Source organism: Schistocerca nitens, chromosome 2, assembly GCF_023898315.1.
Source record: "Schistocerca nitens isolate TAMUIC-IGC-003100 chromosome 2, iqSchNite1.1, whole genome shotgun sequence".
NCBI lineage: Eukaryota > Metazoa > Arthropoda > Insecta > Orthoptera > Acrididae > Schistocerca > Schistocerca nitens.
In genome coordinates this window covers 152,536,235-152,557,763 of record NC_064615.1, presented here as the reverse complement: position 1 = coordinate 152,557,763, position 21,529 = coordinate 152,536,235, and positions in this window count along the sequence as shown.

Genomic DNA, 21,529 nt, shown 5'->3' with positions numbered 1-21,529 from the left:
ATGTCATTCCATCAAGGGTTACTGTGGGCTGTAAGGGTTGGTTAGTGTCATTTTACATATACTTCGTCTTTCCTTCATTAATTCTCTGGCCTATCTTTTGTGCAGAAAATGCACTTTGTAGATCTCTAGGTGTTCTGCTCATTAAATCCAAGTCATCTGCATATCCCAAAAATTGTACAGACTTATGGTAGATAGTACATCTTGTCTGATGACCCGATTCGCCTACTACTTTTTCAAGCGCCAGGTTGAAAAGTAGGCAGGAAAGCCCATCTCCTTGCCTTAGGCCAGCTCGAGTGGGAAACTGAGGTGATAGCCTGGACTGCACTCACACGGTACACTGGGTATACTTTAGGGCAGGGCTTAACAACTGGCCAGTTTTGGGCGCGAGTACTCGCGTCTGCTCAGGCACGTGCTCGCGAGCAGGTTCAAGGTCGCGGAGTAGGGAGGGAGGGGAGGGAGGGGAGGGAGGGGAAATGCGTGCGCACATTTGAATAGGGCCGCAGCTTGCCTATTGAAATCGCGCCGACTGTGTAACGTTTAAAGTACTCCGATCAGCTCTAACAGTCACTTCGCTGGTTAAGAATCATGTCAAGTCGCCGTTGTGTAACCCCAACTATGCTTTCGCAGTTGGGAGGAATTGTATCTGTTTACAGAAAAAGATGGTGTTTGCAAAATGTTTAGTATGTCACAAAACGCTGAATTCTTTTAGGAAATTTGATTTGCAGCGACATTATATGTCGTACCACGCGAAAGACTTCGGAAGTGGAAAATGTGATGGACCAGATCGTGCACAGGAAGTTATTAAACTTAAAAGAAAGCTATCCGAAGAAGATCTGGACGACGAAGAAAAATCAACTGAGGCAGCTCTCAGAGTGAGTTACAAAATTGCTTTGCTTTTAGCAAAATCCCTGCGCCCCTTCACTGATGGCGATTTAATAAAAGGATGTTTGGTAGTTGCAGCGGAACATTTGTGTCCATCTCAAGTTGAACAGTTTCGGATTGTGCCATTATCTAACATGACCATTATGCGTCGCTTACAGGACACGGCAGACGACGTCCAGAGCCAGCTTGCAAATATCTGTAAAGATTTTATGGCTTATTCTCTAGCTCTGGAACAGCGTAGCTTGCCATATTTATTATAGATGTTAAAAGAGATCTTCATGTGAGGGAGGAGCTCCTCGATGTAGTAGCCATGAAGAACACTACAACCGGAGGTGATATTTTAAGTAGTATTGAAGAAAGTATTGAAAATATAGGATTGTCGTGGAATTCTTCAGTTTCAGTGTCTACAGACGGTGCACCAGCGATGACAGGGAAAAAATCAGGTTTCGTTGCGCTGTTGAAGGAGAAAATGCAAAAACTGACCGTGCCGAATGAAATATGGGGCGTTTACTGTGTGATCCACCAGGAAAACTTATGTGGAAAGAGTATCACTCTAAAAAATGTGATGAGTGTTGTTGTTCGTACAACCAATTATAGAAGGAAGCATGGGCTACAACACAGGCAATTTAGAAGCTTTCTTGAAGACGTAGAAAGTCAGTGTGGTAGCCTGACTTATTACAGCGAGGTCCGCTGGCTTAGTCATGGCGAATTATTAAATCGATTTTTTTGCTTATCAGGTGAGATAAATATGTTCATGGAAATAAATAACATGTGTGTTTCTGAAATGAAAGAGCCTTCATGGAAATGTGATCTCGCATTCTTAGCAGATTTAACTAGTCATCTGAATGCTTTGAACATTTCACTACAAGGTAAAGATCTGCTAATTACTCATTTCATAGATCGAGTACGAGCTTTTAAAATGAAATTGACACTTTGGGTGAGTCTGCTGGAATTAGGAAATCTAGCTCATTTTCCTAAATTATCATCCACGCAAGATGTTCACAAAGATTGTGAACGTTATTCACATTGTTTAGTTGCCCTTAAGGAAGAATTTGATCAACGCTTTCAAGATCTGACAGCACTAGACACTGATTTTGATCTGTTCTCCTCTCTATATTCAGCGAATATTGAAGAGATTCGTCCTGCAACTATAAATTATTGACCTGCAGTGTGACAGAGAATACAGAGACAAATTTCAGAACAAGAAAAACATTTTGGAATTCTACAGACACTTCCCTCAGGATAGATTTCCTCGTTTGCACAAACTGGCGGCTACAATAATATCAATGTTCGGCTCCACGTATGTTTGTGAACAACTGTTCTCTGCAATGAAATGTAACAAGACGCGCCTGAGAAACGCATTGTCTGATCGAAATCTAAACTGCACGCTGCGCCCAAGATGCACAAGAACAATTACTCCGAACATAGACGCAATTATAAAGGGCAAAAAGTACAAGATAACCAGAATCCCACACTTCAGTGACACCTTTTATTGTGTAATAGTTCACAAATTAATACGAATGTAGAGGCATACACTAAGCTAATAAAATTATGTGGCAAGTGTACATTCTCCTTTATTTGTTTCATTTGTCGCAGTAATAATTCGTGAGTGATATCCCTGCAGGAGGCCGCGGATTTACATTGACTGGCGGCAGCTGTTGTGTGCACCACGTGACTCTCCCCACTCTCCGCTCTGGTCCGGTAGTGGGGGTAGCGTGCTCGCGCTGCTCCGTGCTCGCGCCTTGCTGCTCACAGCTTGCTCCGCGAGCACATATGTTGTGAAGCCCTGCTTTAGGGTGACCTCTATTAAATGCACCAATTTTCCGGGCACTCGTAATTCCCGCATTGCCTCATAAAGTTTGGCCCGGTTTATTGTATCATATGCAGATTTAAAGTCAATGAAAAGATGGTGCACGCCAACATTGAATTCATTGGTCTTTTCTACTATTTGTCGGAGAGTAAATATCTGGTTTACAGTTGACTTTCCTGGTCTGAACCCGCATTGATAGCTTCCAATAATATCTTCTGCTATAAGTGAAAGTCTACTAAACAGTATATTTGAAAGTACTTTATGTACAATATTTAAGTGTGTTATGCCTCTGTAGTTGCTGCATTCAAATAGATCTCCTTTCTTATGCACCCGACACACTATCCCTACATTCGCTTATGATAACTCTTCCTTTGCCAATATGAGGCACACAACCTTGTAGGTCCTACGATTTAGCTCAACTCCTCCAGCTTTCAATAGTTCAGATGTTATATTGTTAGTACTTGGCGTTTTATTGTTCTTCAATCGGGGAATAAGTCGGCCGTTCCCTTTCATCCGTCATTTGCCTGAAGGGATTTAGGGAAATCACGGAAAACCTAAGTCAGAATGGCCTGACGCGGGTTTGAACCGTCGTCTTCCCGAATACGAGTCCACTGTGCTAACCACACCGTTACCTCGCCCGGCTTTTCTTGACATCTCTGCAACTGAGGTCAGAACCGTGACGTCCAGTGGTTTTCCTATGGGTGGCTGAGGGAAACATTTCACGAACGCCCACGCTCGGATTCGACACTAAAAGGCCTCAGGAGTGGCACAGGTGCGAAGCAGAAAGGCTAAGAAAGCCTAAAAACCCTTTTGTGTTTCGGATCACGTTCAAATCTCGTCGCGTGGTCTTGAAGGGACCATAGAAAGAAAAGATGTGGTCGCTCTACACTTTAAAGCGCTCAGTTTCAGTTTTTCAATGGGGCGACAGCTTCACGACGTCCTTATAGAAGAGCTGAATCGTCCAGTGAGATGGGTGGGGGGGGGGGATGGGGGTTGTATTGCACATGGAGCTGCAGAGTGTCTTTTTTTGCCAAGAAATGTGTGTAAATGAACGCCCAAAGGGAAGAGGTGGTTTCACTGTCGCGCTCTATGCCACCTCCTGAGACCTTTTTGCGTCCATTCTGAGCGGCAGCGTGCCTGAAATGTTTTCCTCAGACTCCAATAAGAAAGCCGCTTGATTTTAACCACGTACGTCACGGTTCTGACCCCCATCGCAGAGGCGTCAAGAGATGGTGTGAGGTGTAAAGTGTGATGACTTTCCCCTTCGTGTGGCACATCCGCGGAGGAGTTTGGAAGAACTGTGGTGAAATTTGGTGTAGTGTGGCATCAAGCCTCCAGCCACATGACATTCAGAGCTGTGGTTTCTCCTCAGCAAATGTCGACACGTTGATGTCTAAGGCATTTCCGAGCCTGAGGGTGATGTCGCAGGCTGCCACCCTTTGCACCGTTACAGATGAAGGCTGTAGGCCAAATTTAGAACTTCTGCATATCAACTGGAGAAAATCACAGAGTTCCAAAGAAATAACCTTTCATATTGTACAGTGTAGATGGAGATGTAGACGGCTTATGGAATGTACATCCCTTTATCTCCAGACTGGATTTATCCTGTCCACTTCGAAAGAATACCGTAAACAGGCTTAAGCTTCCACTTTAGCCAGGAGAATGACCCGATATTCGCGGAGAGCTATGATATATTACAAACTTTCTGTGAAAATTGTGATATATTATTTCTAATAATATATCACAATTTTCATGGTGTGGGTTCCTGTAGTCATGTCCTAGTTCATGAACCACGGGCAACGTATGAGTGGCCAAGTAAGTGGTCCCGACAGTCGGGATACCAGTTACTTTGGAATAAGGCTGGGCATCTCGGACATATTCTGAGTCTTGGTCACCTTTGTGCTCATATGGCAAAGACTACCAAATCCACCGGTTAGTCCCTCAGCCGTTAGGGGTAAAACCCAATGGGACTCGGGGCAAGTAAGGCTAGCAACCTGCTTCCCTGGTACTTTAAATATGATGCTGGCAACAATCAGAGCAAAATGCCTCGGACCTTTGGAGGTGACGGAGTCCCACCTCTAACTGACAAACCAGGGACTCCTAAGATACGACTTGGCAAACAAATGGTAATGAGATGGGGAGCTATTATATCAATGGGGGCTACTCTGGGAAGAAGGTAGAGCTGGCAGAGGCTGCAAGTAAGATTGGGCTGGACGTTTTAGCTGTTAGTGACATTCGGGTAAGGGGTGAGAAAGAAGAGGAAGTGGGAGAATACAAGGTCTACCTGTCAGGAGTCAAAGCAGGAATAGCACAATGGGGTGTAGGGCTTTACATCAGGAAAGAAATGGAACCCAGTGTAGTTGCAATAAGGTATGTAAACGAACGACTGATGTGGATAGATTTGACAGTGTCTAGCAAGAAAATTAGGATTGTGTCAGTATATTCGCATTGTGAAGGGACAGATCAAGATACGATGGATAGTTTTTATGAGGCACTCGGTGATATAGTTGTTAGAGTAAAGGACAAGGACAGTGTTCTGCTCATGGGTGATTTTAACGCCAGGATTGGAAATCGAACAGAAGGGTATGAAAAGGTTATGGGTAAATTTGGAGAGGATATGGAGGCCAACAGGAACGGGAAACAACTCTTGGATTTCTGTACCAGTATGGGCTTAGTAATCACAAACTCCTTTTTTAAACATAAGAACATTCACCGGTATACTTGGGAAGGCAGGGGAACCAGATCTGTCATTGACTATATAATAACAGATCAGGAATTCAGGAAGGCTGTGAGGGACACACGTGTATTCAGGGGATTCTTTGATGACACTGATCATTATTTAATCTGCAGTGAAATTGGGATTGTGAGGCCGAAAGTGCAGGAGGTCAGATCCATATGTAGGAGGATAAGAGTGGAGAAACTTCAGGATAAGGAAATCAGGCACAAGTACATAACAGCGATCTCAGAAAGGTACCAGTTAGTTGAATGTAGTCAATTACAGTCATTGGAAAAGGAATGGACAAGGTACAGGGACACAGTACTAGAAGTGGCTAAAGAATGTCTTGGAACAGTAGTGTGTAAAAGTAGGATGAAGCAAACAGCTTGGTGGAATGACACAGTCAAGGCAGCCTGTAAAAGGAAAAAGAAGGCGTATCAAAAATGGCTACATACCAGAACCCAGGTAGACAGAGAAAGTTATGTTGAAGAAAGAAACAAAGCCAAACAGATAATTGCAGCATCCAAGAAGAAATCGTGGGAAGACTTTGGAAACAGGTTGGAGACTATGGGTCAAGCTGCTGGAAAACCATTCTGGAGTGTAATTAGCAGTCTTCGAAAGGGAGGTAAGAAGGAAATGACAAGTATTTTGGACAGGTCAGGAAAACTGCTGGTGAATCCTGTGGATGCCTTGGGCAGATGGAGGGAATATTTTGAAGAGTTGCTCAATGTAGGTGAAAATGCGATCAGTAATGTTTCAGATTTCGAGGTAGAATGGGATAGGAATGATGATGGAAATAGGATCACATTTGAGGAAGTGGAAAAAATGGTCAATAGATTGCAGTGCAATAAAGCGGCTGGGGTGGATGAAATTAAGTCGGAACTCATCAAATACAGTGGAATGTCAGGTCTTAAATGACTACACAGGCTAATTGAAATGGCCTGGGAGTCGGGACAGGTTCCATCAGACTGGACAAAAGCAGTAATCACACCAATCTTTAAACATGGAAACAGAAAAGATTGTAACAACTACAGAGGTATCTCTTTAATCAGCGTTGTGGGTAAAATCTTCTCAGGTATTATTGAAAGGAAAGTGCGAGTATTAGCTGAGGACCAATTGGATGAAAATCAGTGTGGGTTTAGGCCTCTTAGAGGTTGTCAGGACCAGATCTTTAGCTTACGGCAAATAATGGAGAAGTGTTATGAGTGGAACAGGGAATTGTATCTATGCTTTATAGATCTAGAAAAGGCATATGACCGGGTTCCTAGGAGGAAGTTATTGTCTGTTCTACAAGATTATGAAATAGGAGGCAAACTTTTGCAAGCAATTAAAGGTCTTTACATGGATAGTCAGGCAGCAGTTAGAGTTGACGGTAAATTGAGTTCATGGTTCAGAGTAGTTTCAGGGGTAAGACAAGGCTGCAACCTGTCTCCACTGTTGTTCATATTATTTATGGATCATATGTTGAAAACAATAGACTGGCTGGGTGAGATTAAGATATGTGAACACAAAATAAGCAGTCTTGCATATGCGGATGACTTAGTTGTGATGGCAGATTCGATTGAAAGTTTGCAAAGTAATATTTCAGAGCTAGATCAGAAATGAAAGGACTATGGTATGAAGATTAGCATCTCCAAAACGAAAGTAATGTCAGTGGGAAAGAAATATAAACGGATTGAGTGCCAAATAGGAGGAACAAAGTTAGAACAGGTGGACGGTTTCAAGTACTTGGGATGCATATTCTCACAGGATGGCAACATAGTGAAAGAACTGGAAGCGAGGTGTAGCAAAGCTAATGCAGTGACCGCTCAGCTACGATCTACTCTCTTCTGCAAGAAGGAAGTCAGTACCAAGACTAAGTTATCTGTGCACCGTTCAATCTTTCGACCAACTTTGTTGTATGGGAGCGAAAGCTGGGTGGATTCAGGTTACCTTATCAACAAGGTTGAGGTTACGGATATGAAAGTAGCTAGGATGATTGCAGGTACTAGTAGATGGGAACAATGGCAGGAGGGTGTCCACAATGAGGAAATCAAAGAAAAACTGGGAATGAACTCTATAGATGTAGCAGTCAGGGCGAACAGACTTAGATGGTGGGGTCATGTTACACGCATGGGAGAAGCAAGGTTACCCAAGAGACTCATGGATTCAGCAGTAGAGGGTAGGAGGAGTCAGGGCAGACCGAGGAGAAGGTACCTGGATTCGGTTAAGAATGATTTTGAAGTAATAGGTTTAACATCAGAAGAGGCACCAATGTTAGCACTGAATAGGGGATCATGGAGGAACTGTATAAGGGGGCTATGCTCCAGACTGAACGCTGAAAGGCATAATCAGTCTTAAATGATGATGATGATGATGATGATGATGATGATTATTTCTAATGTGGGCTAGTTCAGATTTCTCAAACAGTCACTTACGTGCAGAACGTAATAATAGCATCCGTCTGCTGCCTGAACATTGTTACTCGGCCACCGAGATGTTACAAGGGAAAAATGGGGAACGGAAAAAAGGAAAAATACTTTAGGGATGTCTAGCAGTTGCAGTGTTACGTGGCTTTATGCTTAATTACAGACTTAATATTTAATGAGTTGATTTGTTTTCACCACGTAACGCCCGCTGTTTGCGTCCTTCTTCGTTGCTGAGCGATGTATCACTTTTCGTTCTGACGCCGCAACTCTTCCTTTCCTATATCTTTACTACTTTTTGTCTATATAAATGATGAACTATTGGTTTTGCCGTTTAACAACTTTTTAATAACTGTGGAAGTATTACAGGCATCGGGTCCCACCTAATGTGTCACTGGCCTATACGCTTTACATGAACCTTTCAAGACTCGATCAATCTGTTTACAAAGAGAAAGCAGAATATCTCTTCCTTTGACGTTGTCCAACAACGACCTAGGAAGCTCGATGCCCTCGCGGCCCAGGCTCTTCCATGACTCGCGGTAGTTTGCAGCATTCGTTTTATTCCTTGACCACTTGCCGCTACGTCGAACTTTCGTGGTGATCGTTGGACAACGTCTTCCCCGTTATCTGCAACATAAATAAATTTTCTTCCCACAGTATTTCTAAAAACCCAAAAACAAACTTAAAGAACATCATAATAATACCTGTTCTTACAATTATTCGTATAAGTCTTGGTCGATTTAATGAGGGGTAGGACAGGTCTAAGCCTTGTGACACCGCACAGTGTTACTGAGACCTGCATCGGCTTCTAGCGGTAGAACAAGACTCACTTTCATAATAATGTATCCTAAATTACAATATTTGTTCCAATTCTACTAAAACACTTGTGGCTTTATATTTATTTTCTTCAAAAGTTGTAGAAATATGCACGAGTAATCCGCACCCTGATAATCTGAACACAGTTTTTACGTCGCTGAAAGCTCATCAAGTTACTAATGTTGACATAATTGCAGCCATTATTTTTTCTTTTTTTAGAACAGCATGTGCTATTCTACTCAAGGGCACATCGCAATGCACAGCCGACTCGCTGCTGTATTCCTGTTCAGCGCCTTTCTCTCAGCAGCAGACAGTGGTGTCATTTTGTAGCGACTGCAGTTCCCCAACAAAACGTGATGGAGCTTCATGTCATGCTGCTAATGGGAACTGTACAGTTATTGGAGCACGATAACTGATTCGCAAGCCGCGCTGCATGTCGAATACAAGCATTCGACTGAAAGCCACACAAGTAAGTTATTTCGTGCGGTTTTTGAAATTGGTTTACCAATTCGCGTAACAAGGGATGAGCAGCTCAGAAATGAGTAGAAACAGAAAGGACTAGTTTCCTCATTAAAATGGATTTAGATGTAGCACTCCGACCGCCGACCGCGATGCATGACAAAATGAAAAGCAAACAGAAAAAAAAGAGGCAGAGAGCCGAGAGGTGCGCGTAGCAAAATCCCTATTTCGCGATCCAGTACTAATGCTGCTATTAAAGCCGACCAGCAGACGGAAGCGACATTTGGGCGGGTCACCAGCCCAGAAGACCGCAGGCGCATCCCGGCTGATGGGCGCCTCATTACGGAAAGAGTTCATTAGAGACATCATTAGAGCTCGTTTTGTGGCATTATGCCAGATGCGCTAGTTAATACCCGGCTCGCGCGCGCGCGACCCGGCCCGGCCAGCGGAGCGTGCATCGCCAAATTGTGAATTGCCGAGCAGGCAGCGGCAGAGCGGTGGCGGCGGCGGGGGCGGCGGCGGCGGCGGCGGCGGCGGCGGCGGCGGGGCCCGCGACGCGTCACAAACAAGCGCGGTGGGCGGCGCCGCCCACAGCCCGCATCGCGCGCTCAAAGGCCGCCGCCCCGCCACCCCGCCGCCCAGCCACCCAGCAGCCCGCCGTCCATGGCTACCGGTCGAGTACACACGGCCAGCCGCACGGTGCCAGATGAGGGATAGCCGCCAGCTAGGGGCGCAGCGCGCCGCCGGTAACTCGGTTACTTCCACCAGTTTTTCGCATTCTTTTATCTTATCCTTGCTTCGACTGCATAATACAGAGTGAGAGCCCACCTGCTCGGGTTAGCGAAGGCTTCCATTCCCACGTACGCAAGGGAATATTACGAGGAGCGTCCAGAAAGTAAGTTCCGATCGGTCGCGAAATGGAAACGACTATGAAAAGCCCATAACGCTTTGCACAGATGTGTTGGGCAGTGTCTCTAGCATCACCCCAGCTGGAATCACGTCGCTCTTCTCGTTTCTGAGCTCACAGTGAGCGCGTAAATACAGTATGTCTAGAAAATAGTGTCTCTCGCCAAGTACGAGGGCCTGGTGAGAAATTTCGCCTGAAGCTATGCAGTCAACATTACATAACTGTCGTGCTGTTTCTTCTTCAAGATAATTCTGACAAGGGAACCACCCCATCGCACGCCCCTCAGATTTAGTTATAAGTTGGCACAGTGGATAGGCCTTGAAAAACTGAACACAGATCAATCGAGAAAACAGGAAGAAGTTGTGTGGAACTATGAAAAAAATAAGCAAAATATACAAACTCAGTAGTCCATATGCAAGGTAGGCAACATTCAGGAGAGTATGAGCTCAGGAGCGCTGTGGTCCCGTGGTTAGCGTGAGCAGCTGCGGAACGAGAGGTCCTTGGTTCAAGTCTTCCCTCGAGTGAAGAGTTTAATTTTTTATTTTCAGACAATTATCGAAGTTCAGGCACTCACACATAATCAACTTCGCTCTCCAAAATTCCAGGACATGTTCAGATTTGCTTGGACATATGCAGGATTTGACGGTCTACACACGGAAAAATTAGAAAACGTTAAAAACAGATGTTTTGACAGAGCACAGGGAAAACTGTGTGACTGTGAAACTGTTGCATTCATTTGTTGCAGTTTATGTGACAAACTCTTATGTTTTCATTACCTTTTTGGGAGTGATTATCACGTCCGCAAGAAAACCTAAATCGGGCAAGGTAGAAGAACCTTTTTACCCATTCGCCAAGTGTAGAAATTAGGTGGCTCGACAACATATTCCAGTCATGTGGCGCACACGCCGTCACCAGTGTCGTATAGAATACATCAGACGTGTTTTCCTGTGGAGGAATCGGTTGACCTATGACCTTGCGATCAAATGTTTTCGGTTCCCATTGGAGAGGCACGTCCTTTCGTCTACTAATCGCACGGTTTTGCGGTGCGGTCGCAAAACACAGACACTGAACTTATTACAGTCAACAGAGACGTCAGTGAACGAACGGACAGATCGTAACTTTGCGAAAATAAAAAAAGTAAACTTCTCACTCGAGGGTAGACTTGAAACAAGGACCTGTCGTTCCGCAGTTGCTCACGCTAACAACGGGACCACGGCGCTCCTGAGCTCACAGTATCCTTTATGTTGAATATCTTGCGCATGGACTACTCATTTTGTATATTTTGCTTATTTTTCTCATAGTTCCACACAACTTCTTCTTATTTTCTCGATTGATCTGTGTTCACTTTTTCAAGGCCTATCCACCGTGCCAACTTATAACTAAATCTGACGGGGGTGCGATGGGGAGGTTCCCTTGTGAGCCGCATTCTGCAGAGGCAATGAAGATGCTCCTCCATCGTTTCCTCTGAGTTTGATCTCTGGTCACATGAACCGCTGTCTATGAAGACAACATTTTGGCACAGACAACGAGCTGTAGGCCAGCGTGGAGAATTGGCGGAAAGCACTGGCGGCTGCCTTCTATGATGAGGGTATTGAAAAGTTGGTACAAAGCTACGACAAATGTCTAAGTCAGAACGACGACTACCTACAGAAGTAGCTGGAATGTATATCTAACTGTTACAAATAAAACTTTCCTGATATTCACTGTGGTTTCCATTTCGCGATCAATCGGAACTTACTTTCTGGACAGGCGTCGTATTTGGGACCAATAGGTTGTGATATTACCGACACACGTGACTGTTCAATCATTGATTATTTTTCCTCTCATTTATTGGCTGTTTAAGACATAAAGGAAACAAAGACATTAGCTGTCAGTGGGCACTAGTGTATATCAGAGGGTCAAGTTGGAATTTGTACCTGACCGAGGCTCCTGCTTGCTAGGCAGATGCACTGACCACTATGCCAGCCGAGGACAGTGGTATCCACAATCACAGGGACTACCCTAGCACGCCTCCTATTGGATCCTTATTCTCAGCTTGTGGCTCATGGCTAATGAGCAGGGCTACTACGTCACTAGTGTGTGCTATGTACTGAGAATAGGTTTGATGGGAGAGTGCTAGTGTAGGCTGTGAGATGGTGGTGAGCACTGTGCCTAGATTGTGTAGTGGTCAGCGCATCCGGCAAGTAAGCAGGAGACCCTCGTTATGGCTAAAGTCTTATGAATAGGAGCACAACGATAGTAGTGTGTAGTATAAGTTGAGGCTTTGGTCTGACAGGAGAGGTGCTAGGGTAGTCTGTGAGGTTGTGGTGACCACTGTCCCCAGATAGTACGACGGTCAGTGCATCTGTCTAGTAAGAAGGATGTTCGAGTATAATGACTTTTCTGGAGACTAGAAATCTACTCTGTAGGAATCAGCATGGGTTCCGAAAAAGACGATCGTGTGAAACCCACCTCGCGCTATTCGTCCACGAGACTCAGAGGGCCATAGACAGGGGTTCCCAGGTAGATGCAGTGTTTCTCGACTTCCGCAAGGCTCTCGATACAGTTCCACACAGTCGTTTAATGAACAAAGTAAGAGCATATGGACTATCAGACCAATTGTGTGGTTGGATTGAAGAGTTTCTAGATAACCGAACGCAGCATTTCATTCTCAATGGAGAGAAGTCTTCCGAAGTAAGAGTGACTTCAGGTGAGCCGCAGGGGAGTGTCGTAGGACCGTTGCTATTCACAATATACATAAATAACCTTGTGGATGACATCGGAAGTTCACTGAGGCTTTTTGCGGATGATGCTGTGGTATATCGAGAGGTTGTAACTGTGGTGTCACCGCCAGACACCACACTTGCTAGGTGGTAGCTTTAAATCGGCCGCGGTCCATTAGTACATGTCGGACCCGCGTGTCGCCACTGTGTGATCGCAGACCGAGCGCCACCACATGGCAGGTCTAGAGAGACTGACTAGCACTCGCCCCAGTTGTACGGACGACATTGCTAGCGACTACACGTACGAAGCCTTTCTCTCATTTGCCGAGAGACAGTTAGAATAGCCTTCAGCTAAGTCCATGGCTACGACCTAGCAAGGCGCCATTAACCATATCTGGAGTGAGTCTCACTTGTATTATCCAGAGAAATGTACCATAATTAATTAAAGTTAAGTATACGAGAAGCTCCGTTCTTTTCTTTGTAGCATTCATAAAGTATCCTGTTTCAGACTTAACGCAAGACGGCGTGAGTTGACGCGTGCCCTTTCGGCTACTTCTCAGTGTGGCGTAGCTAGCTTGTTACGCCACAACAGTAACAATGGAAAATTGTACTGAAATACAGGACGATCTGCAGCGAATTGATGCATGGTGCAGGGAATGACAATTGAATCTCAATGTAGACAAGTGTAATGTGCTGCGAATATATAGAAAGAAAGATACTTTATCATTTAGCTACAAAATAGCAGGTCAGAAACTGGAAGCAGTTAATTCCATAAATTATTTGGGAGTAGGCACTAGGAGTGATTTAAAATGGAATGATCATATAAAGTTGACCGTCGGTAAAGCAGAAGCCAGACTGAGATTCATTGGAAGAATCCTAAGGAAATGCAATCCGAAAACAAAGGAAGTTGGTTACAGTACACTTGTTCGCCCACTGCTTGAATATTGCTCACCAGTGTGGGATCCTTACCAGATAGGGTTGATGGAAGAGATAGAGAAGATCCAACGGATAGCAGCGCGCTTCGTTACAGGATCATTTAGTAATCGCGAGGGCGTTATGGAGATGATAGACAAACTCCAGTGGAAGACTTTGCAGGAGAGACGCTCAGTAGGTCGGTACGGGCTTTTGTTGAAATTTCGAGAACATACCTTCACCGAGGAGTTCATAATGGTTCAATTGGCTCTGAGCACTATGGGACTTAACTTCTAAGGTCATCAGTCCCCTAGAACTTAGAACTACTTAAACCCAATTAACCTAAGAACAGCACACACATCCATGCCCGAGGCAGGATTCGAACCTGCGACCGTAGCGGTCGCGTGGTTCCAGACTGTAACGCCTAGAACCGCTCTGCCACCCCGGCCGGCTCACCGTGGAGTCAAGCAATATATTGCTCCCTCCTACGTATATCTCGCGAAGAGACCATGAAGATAAAATCAGAGAGATTAGAGCCCACACAGAGGTAAACCGACAATCTTCCTTTCCACGAACAATACGAAATTGGAATGGAAGGGAGAACCGACAGAGGTACTCAAAGTACCCTCCGCCACAAACCGTCTGGTGGCCTGCGGAGTATGGACGAAAATGTAGATGTAGATGGCTGGGTTATGGCTAATGGATAATGAGCAGGAGGTGTCCAGATGCAACTGGCTAGTAAGCAGGACATCAGTGATCGAATCCCGATCTGGCTCAAATTTTGAACCTTCCCCACTAATATAAATCAATGACAACTGGCAGCTAATACTTTTAATTTATTTCTGTACTGACTCATATTGATTTCAAGAAAGAACAGCCACCACATGTACTGACTATTTTCGAGGAAAGAACAAGGCTTTCTAACTCAGGAAGAAGGTTTCGAATTATTCTGTCAAGATACGAGTGGCTCCAGGTGTTCGTCCCGTTGTCTAGCTTGGCCACGGAATGCCAATCACAGAGGCTCTAGGGAAGGGTAATGGGGCCCAATGATGCTGCAGATTGCAGAGGCAGTCGCAAAATCCTGTAGTCTATGTTTTGGTGGTGAATGCGGTTTCCTCCTTTGAAGGCTGCTCCCGCTATGCCGCTGCTAGTCCCTAGAGTACATGCTGTTATTTGACATCGTCAAATTGGGAGACGCTAAAACGTGTGTATAAATATTCTTGATCAAGATCGCTAAAATTCGTTTACTGATTACTAGCTTCAGCTTACTGACGAGCCATCTTCAGATCCATGAATCAGCCACCAGGCATTACACGTAGTCATAATCTGTTGAGCTGAATCTCTCGCATTGTCGTGTGCACACTAAAGTAAGTAGTCATGGTTACATAATTTACATATTTTAACCATCACGGCCTTCTTTAGTGTGTACATAACAACAAGAGCGAGTCAGCCTGATTATTATGACTATATGTGAATCCTGGTCGCTGATAGATACTGTATTAAGTAATAATTTTTATTGGTCTATAGATAGCTCGTCACGGATCTGAAACTAGTAATCAATAAAGAAATTTTAACTGTCTTCAATACGGACTTTCATCCCTACACCCTAGAGTATAAGTGAGGGACACTTCGTCCCCCTGTAGGCAGATCTAAGTATTGGCTGTGACGGGGTTGCACGGAAACCGTGAGAAAATTAGTTGCCTTTCCTTCCAGATCTTGTTATCCACCTTGCTTAGGCGTAAAGGGTTCGACCAGTGAGTGACAGGGCTAGCAGCTGATACCAACCTCTTGCATGTTAAGATGCAGTCTGAAGCCGAGAATGGGGAATTTCTGCAGGGTTCTTCCGTACCCAAGTAAGTAAAGAGAAATTCTCCATGGACATTGTGTCAATGGCTGGGCGTTCCCCCTCCCATGTAGAAATTTTCATTAAGTCAGTAGTTGGAGTTTGACAGAGGAAATTTTGGATACTTGCGCCCTCCCATGAACGGAGAGAGTCTCGCGGTCCTACCACACAGGGAAAGAGACTTCTAGTCATGGAACCAGTCGGGGTGCACTTCAGTTTTTAATACGTGTTGCTTTTCGCATTGGAGCTGGCCACTTCGATCAGCTCGCAATTTGCGAGATTCGCTATACAACTTGAGTCGCCTAATTGGCAATATCGTTTCCTTGGTCTTGGACTTTATTTTACATGTGCGAGCTGCACAGATTACGAAGGCTTGCATCATTTCCCAAGCACTCTTCCACCTAGATGAGGTACCTCCAGACGGGGTTAGTGCCATATGCATGATGAAACTGAGCTTCTAGAGAGCAAACTGCCTATTGGCTTCTGTCTCGGGTTCTTCGGCCGACGTTCATCTAATGATTTTTCTGACGTTTCGCCAGCACGAGTGGCTGGCATTGTCAAAGCTTCACCCTCCATTGTCGGTGGTGAACTCGTCAGAAAAATCATTAGATGAACGTCGGACGAAGAACCCGAGACAGAAGCCGATAGGCAGTTTGTCAACAAGTGGCCACGAAAGCCTTAACAATTTTGTACTTATAGAGAGCCTTGTGTTCATATTTTAGATGACTTTGTGCTCGTTAAGTTGGAGCAGTTACTCAATCGACATTACGAGGCTTTAAATCATTTCGTTGGAAACTTAATCTCTATCGTATCAATATGATATGAGCTGAAATGTCAGAGTAAATGAATGGCTCGTTAAAGTCAGACTTCATTTGAATCTCAGAACCAGACTAAGGTCTTACAACTGACATCTAAAACCAAATGTACCACTGGCATATGCAATTTTTTCTCCCTGTGACGGTTTTCCGTTGTAAAGCACTTTCCAATCTTTTTTGTTTGAATATTAAATATGTGAATATTTTGATCTATGGCTATGACTCGTGATTTACGAGGTGCGGCTAGAAAAAAACCGGACTGATGCTGGAAAAAACATTTATTTACAATTATTTACAATTTCATGTTATCTCCTTCAATGTACTCTCCTCCTCGGTCTCTACACCGCTCCATACGAATTTTCCACTGTTCATAGCAATGCTGCAGATCATTCTCGGTAAGTCCATACATTACTTCCGTCGCTTTTTCTTTTACTGCTTCAACAGTCTCAAATCTAGTTCCTTTCAAAGCTGACTTGACTTTAGGGAAAAGAAAACAGTCACAGGGGGCCAAATCAGGTGAGTAGGGTGGATGATCTAAGATGGGAATGTTGTGTTTTGCCAAAAACGTCTTCACTGACAACGCACTGTGAGCTGGGGCATTGTCTTGGTGAAGGATCCATGCCTTTTTTCTCCACAAATCGTTCCGTTTTCTCCGTACTCGCTCACGTAGGGTAGCCAGGACGCTAATGTAGTAATGCTGATTCACTGTTTGTCCCTCTGGTACCCAATCAATGTGCACAATCCCTTTGATGTCAAAAAAGAAAAAAAAAAAAAAACAATCATCATTGCCTTGAATTTAGATTTTGACATTCGTGCTTTTTTTTTTTTGTCGTGGTGAACCAGGAGTTTTCCAATGCATCGATTGGCGTTTAGTTTCGGGATCGTAAGTAAAAAACCACGATTCATCGCAAGTAATAACATTTTGTAAGAAGGTGGGATCACTTTCAATGTTTTCCAGGATGTCAGAACAAATCATTCTTCGGCGTTCCTTCTGTTCAATTGTGAGACACTTTGGAACCATTTTTGAACACACTTTGTTCATGTTGAAACTTTCATGAAGAATCTGCCTAACACTTTCCTTGTCAACTCCTGATAACTCAGACACTGCTCTGATTGTTAAACGACGATCTTATCGAACAAGTTTACCGATTTTTTCAATGTTTGCATCAGTTTTTGCTGACAATGGTCTGCCAGTGCGAGTGTCATCACTGGTGTCTTCGCGGCCATCTTTAAATCGTTTAAACCACTCAAACACTTGTGTTCGCGATAAACAATCATCGCCGTACACTTGTTGTAACATTACAAACGTTTCACTTGCAGATTTTCCTAGTTTGAAACAAAATTTGATGTTAACACGCTGTTCTTTCTGTACACTCAACATTTTCCGACGCACAGACAAAACGTCAACTACTTAAAACAGACGCCACGGGCAGACTGAGTGCAGGAGGCAGATGAAACTCGAGCAGTAGGCGGAGCGAGAGTCACGTAACAGGCCACGCGACTTTCAGCCTTATTGCATTCGTTTTATTGTTTCACCAGTACTAGTCCGGTTTTTTTCTAGCCACACCTCGTATAAGAATTACACTGAGTTCGTCACAGATGTGTTAAAGTCTGGTCTTAGAGGGACCAAGGAAGATAGGAGTGCATATTCAGTTTAGGTCGACCTTGGTCCAGGATAATAATTACAGGTAATGCTGAAGCTACTTACTGAAATACGCCAACTAATGTGCACAGCCTCTCAAAATACGTGAGATCATCAAAGATTCAAAATGTCTTTCCTAACCTCGTTTTACACAACCATGTAGTTCAGATGGAAAAACTCTTCAGTGTCTTAAACAACTGAAGAACAATGGTGACACATTATAATTCCAGATATTATTTCCTATGTGAAAATATGAAAATAATTAATTTCACTAATCTAGTTTTCTCGAGGATGTGTATACATTCTTCTCATTGTGGGCACAGTGGTCCATAAGTACGAGTACTTTAGATTCCTGATAGATGCAAAAAGGTACTGTATTGTTTAACTGCAGACTTTCTTAATGCCAGCATTAACAGCCACAGGTGTAGATATTCAAATATATCACATTTATTCCACACTTTCAATTAATTATCCTTCAGATAAATTAATTGCAGACACAACGCAAGGACTGGGTGTTACAAAACAAACATTTCCATAGTACTTTTTCGGCCAGCTTCATACAACAACATTTACATAGTACTTTTTCGGCCAGCTTCATACAACAATCACTTCACACAATCAACTGACGAGAACGAAGATTATATGCGCAACACAGTGTTTCTTTTACGTAGCCAATGACTTACTTGATCACAAATTTTCTTTGATGACGGTTAGAAAGTTTACAATTGAGAAGTGTAGCCTAGATGAATTGCAATAGACTTAGCATTCAGTAATTAGATTTCGAAATAAATATGACATTTAATAAGCCTCCAAGTACTTCAAAAACTAACAAAATTACTATCATTTATGGCACGTTCATATTCGAGAGCGTACTTCGGATATAATTGTACAAAACTGTTTCATTAACAGCATTAAAAACGTACAAAAAGCGGAACTACAGTCTTAGATCTCTGGAACTGTGTCGTGAATTTATCACACTTGTTGAATGCTTCAGTACTTGACAACAGAATGGTTATTTGCCAGTTCCGTTACTACCAACAAATGGTCTTGAAGTTATTATGGGACTCTCCGATTGATTTGGCCACTAGGCCGACGTCTGTAACTTATTTGTAAAAATGTCATGAATTTATAGAAGCGGAAGAAATGACGGTACTATTTGTCAAGAAATCAAAGGACAAACAATAGAATTTTAGTAAAAAGAATGGGACGAATGTACAACAACGCTTAGACTTCGTAGTATATTCCTCTCATTAGGACACTGAGAATGAAACACCTTGTATCAAATAAGGGACTTCGTGCAATTAATCTGTAAGACCGTGGACCATACCTGGTGTATTTGCACTGAATAGGGAAAAGGCCAAACGTAGAATGTGAATGGGGGCATGAGATGGGCATGTTATTACACTCCTGGAAATTGAAATAAGAACACCGGGAATTCATTGTCCCAGGAAGGGGAAACTTTATTGACACATTCCTGGGGTCAGATACATCACATGATCACACTGACAGAACCACAGGCACATAGACACAGGCAACAGAGCATGTACAATGTCGGCACTAGTACAGTGTATATCCACCTTTCGCAGCTATGCAGGCTGCTATTCTCCCATGGAGACGATCGTAGAGATGCTGGATGTAGTCCTGTGGAACGGCTTGCCATGCCATTTCCACCTGGCGCCTCAGTTGGACCAGCGTTCGTGCTGGACGTGCAGACCGCGTGAGACGACGCTTCATCCAGTCCCAAACATGCTCAATGGGGGACAGATCCGGAGATCTTGCTGGCCAGGGTAGTTGACTTACACCTTCTAGAGCACGTTGGGTGGCACGGGATACATGCGGACGTGCATTGTCCTGTTGGAACAGCAAGTTCCCTTGCCGGTCTAGGAATGGTAGAACGATGGGTTCGATGACGGTTTGGATGTACCGTGCACTATTCAGTGTCCCCTCGACGATCACCAGTGGTGTACGGCCAGTGTAGGAGATCGCTCCCCACACCATGATGCCGGGTGTTGGCCCTGTGTGCCTCGGTCGTATGCAGTCCTGATTGTTGCGCTCACCTGCACGGCGCCAAACACGCATACGACCATCATTGGCACCAAGGCAGAAGCGACTTTCATCGCTGAAGACGACACGTCTCCATTCGTCCCTCCATTCACGCCTGTCGCGACACCACTGGAGGCGGGCTGCACGATGTTGGGGCGTGAGCGGAAGACGGCCTAACGGTGTGCGGGACCGTAGCCCAGCTTCATGGAGACGGTTGCGAATGGTCCTCGCCGATACCCCAGGAGCAACAGTGTCCCTAATTTGCTGGGAAGTGGCGGTGCGGTCCCCTACGGCACTGCGTAGGATCCTACGGTCTTGGCGTGCATCCGTGCGTCGCTGCGGTCCGGTCCCAGGTCGACGGGCACGTGCACCTTCCGCCGACCACTGGCGACAACATCGATGTACTGTGGAGACCTCACGCCCCACGTGTTGAGCAATTCGGCGGTACGTCCACCCGGCCTCCCGCATGCCCACTATACGCCCTCGCTCAAAGTCCGTCAACTGCACATACGGTTCACGTCCACGCTGTCGCGGCATGCTACCAGTGTTAAAGACTGCGATGGAGCTCCGTATGCCACGGCAAACTGGCTGACACTGACGGCGGCGGTGCACAAATGCTGCGCAGCTAGCGCCATTCGACGGCCAAAACCGCGGGTTCTGGTGTGTCCGCTGTGCCGTGCGTGTGATCATTGCTTGTACAGCCCTCTCGCAGTGTCCGGAGCAAGTATGGTGGGTCTGACACACCGGTGTCAATGTGTTCTTTTTTCCATTTGCAGGGGTGTATATAGGAATACGAACTGTAGTGGGTGCATGAAAAAACTCTCAAGATTATCATTCTAGAAATTCCGAAGGAATGTTATCTGCCTTATTTCATCACAATTCTTCTAAATTGAATTCTGGCTCCAATATGGATTCCCTGCACCTTCCATCTCGATTTCAATTTCTTATTTTGCTATCATGTCATCGTACAATTCGTCCCACTCATAATGGCCTTCAATGAATTCCCCTCATAATGGAATTCAATGAACTCTTTCCGCCTAGCTTTGTCTCCTCTGTGTTTAACAGCAGCATTCCCCTCGCAGTCCCACCGTTTCTTTTAAGTTTACAGTAAACTGTTTTGACTTTTCTATATGCTCAACCAGACCTTCTAACGACAATTTGTATTTCGATTTCTTTGCCTTCTTCTTGAGGCCAATTTGCTTTGGCTTGTCTGCACTTCCTATGCACTTTAGTCCTGTGTGATTTATGTTCCATTGTTTTTGCCTTTTATTAAGTCTTTTTGTACCTCCCTTTTTCCAGTATCAACCGAAGTATTTTTTCTTTTACCCAAGATTTCTTCCCAGCTACCTTGTTATCTGAACTATCCGTCCTCAAATTACATTTAAAGGCCGTTTCTAGTACGCAAACTGAACAGACGGCCACAGATAATAAGTTCGTCGAGACGAAGTACACAGTAGTTGCCGTCGGAGGAGGTACTGCGCTGTCGAGGTCGCCAACAGTAACTTCCTTCAGATTGGCAGGAACAGAGTAGTGCCAAGTGAGAAAACGATCAGTTCATTAGTCAGTTAATGTGTTAC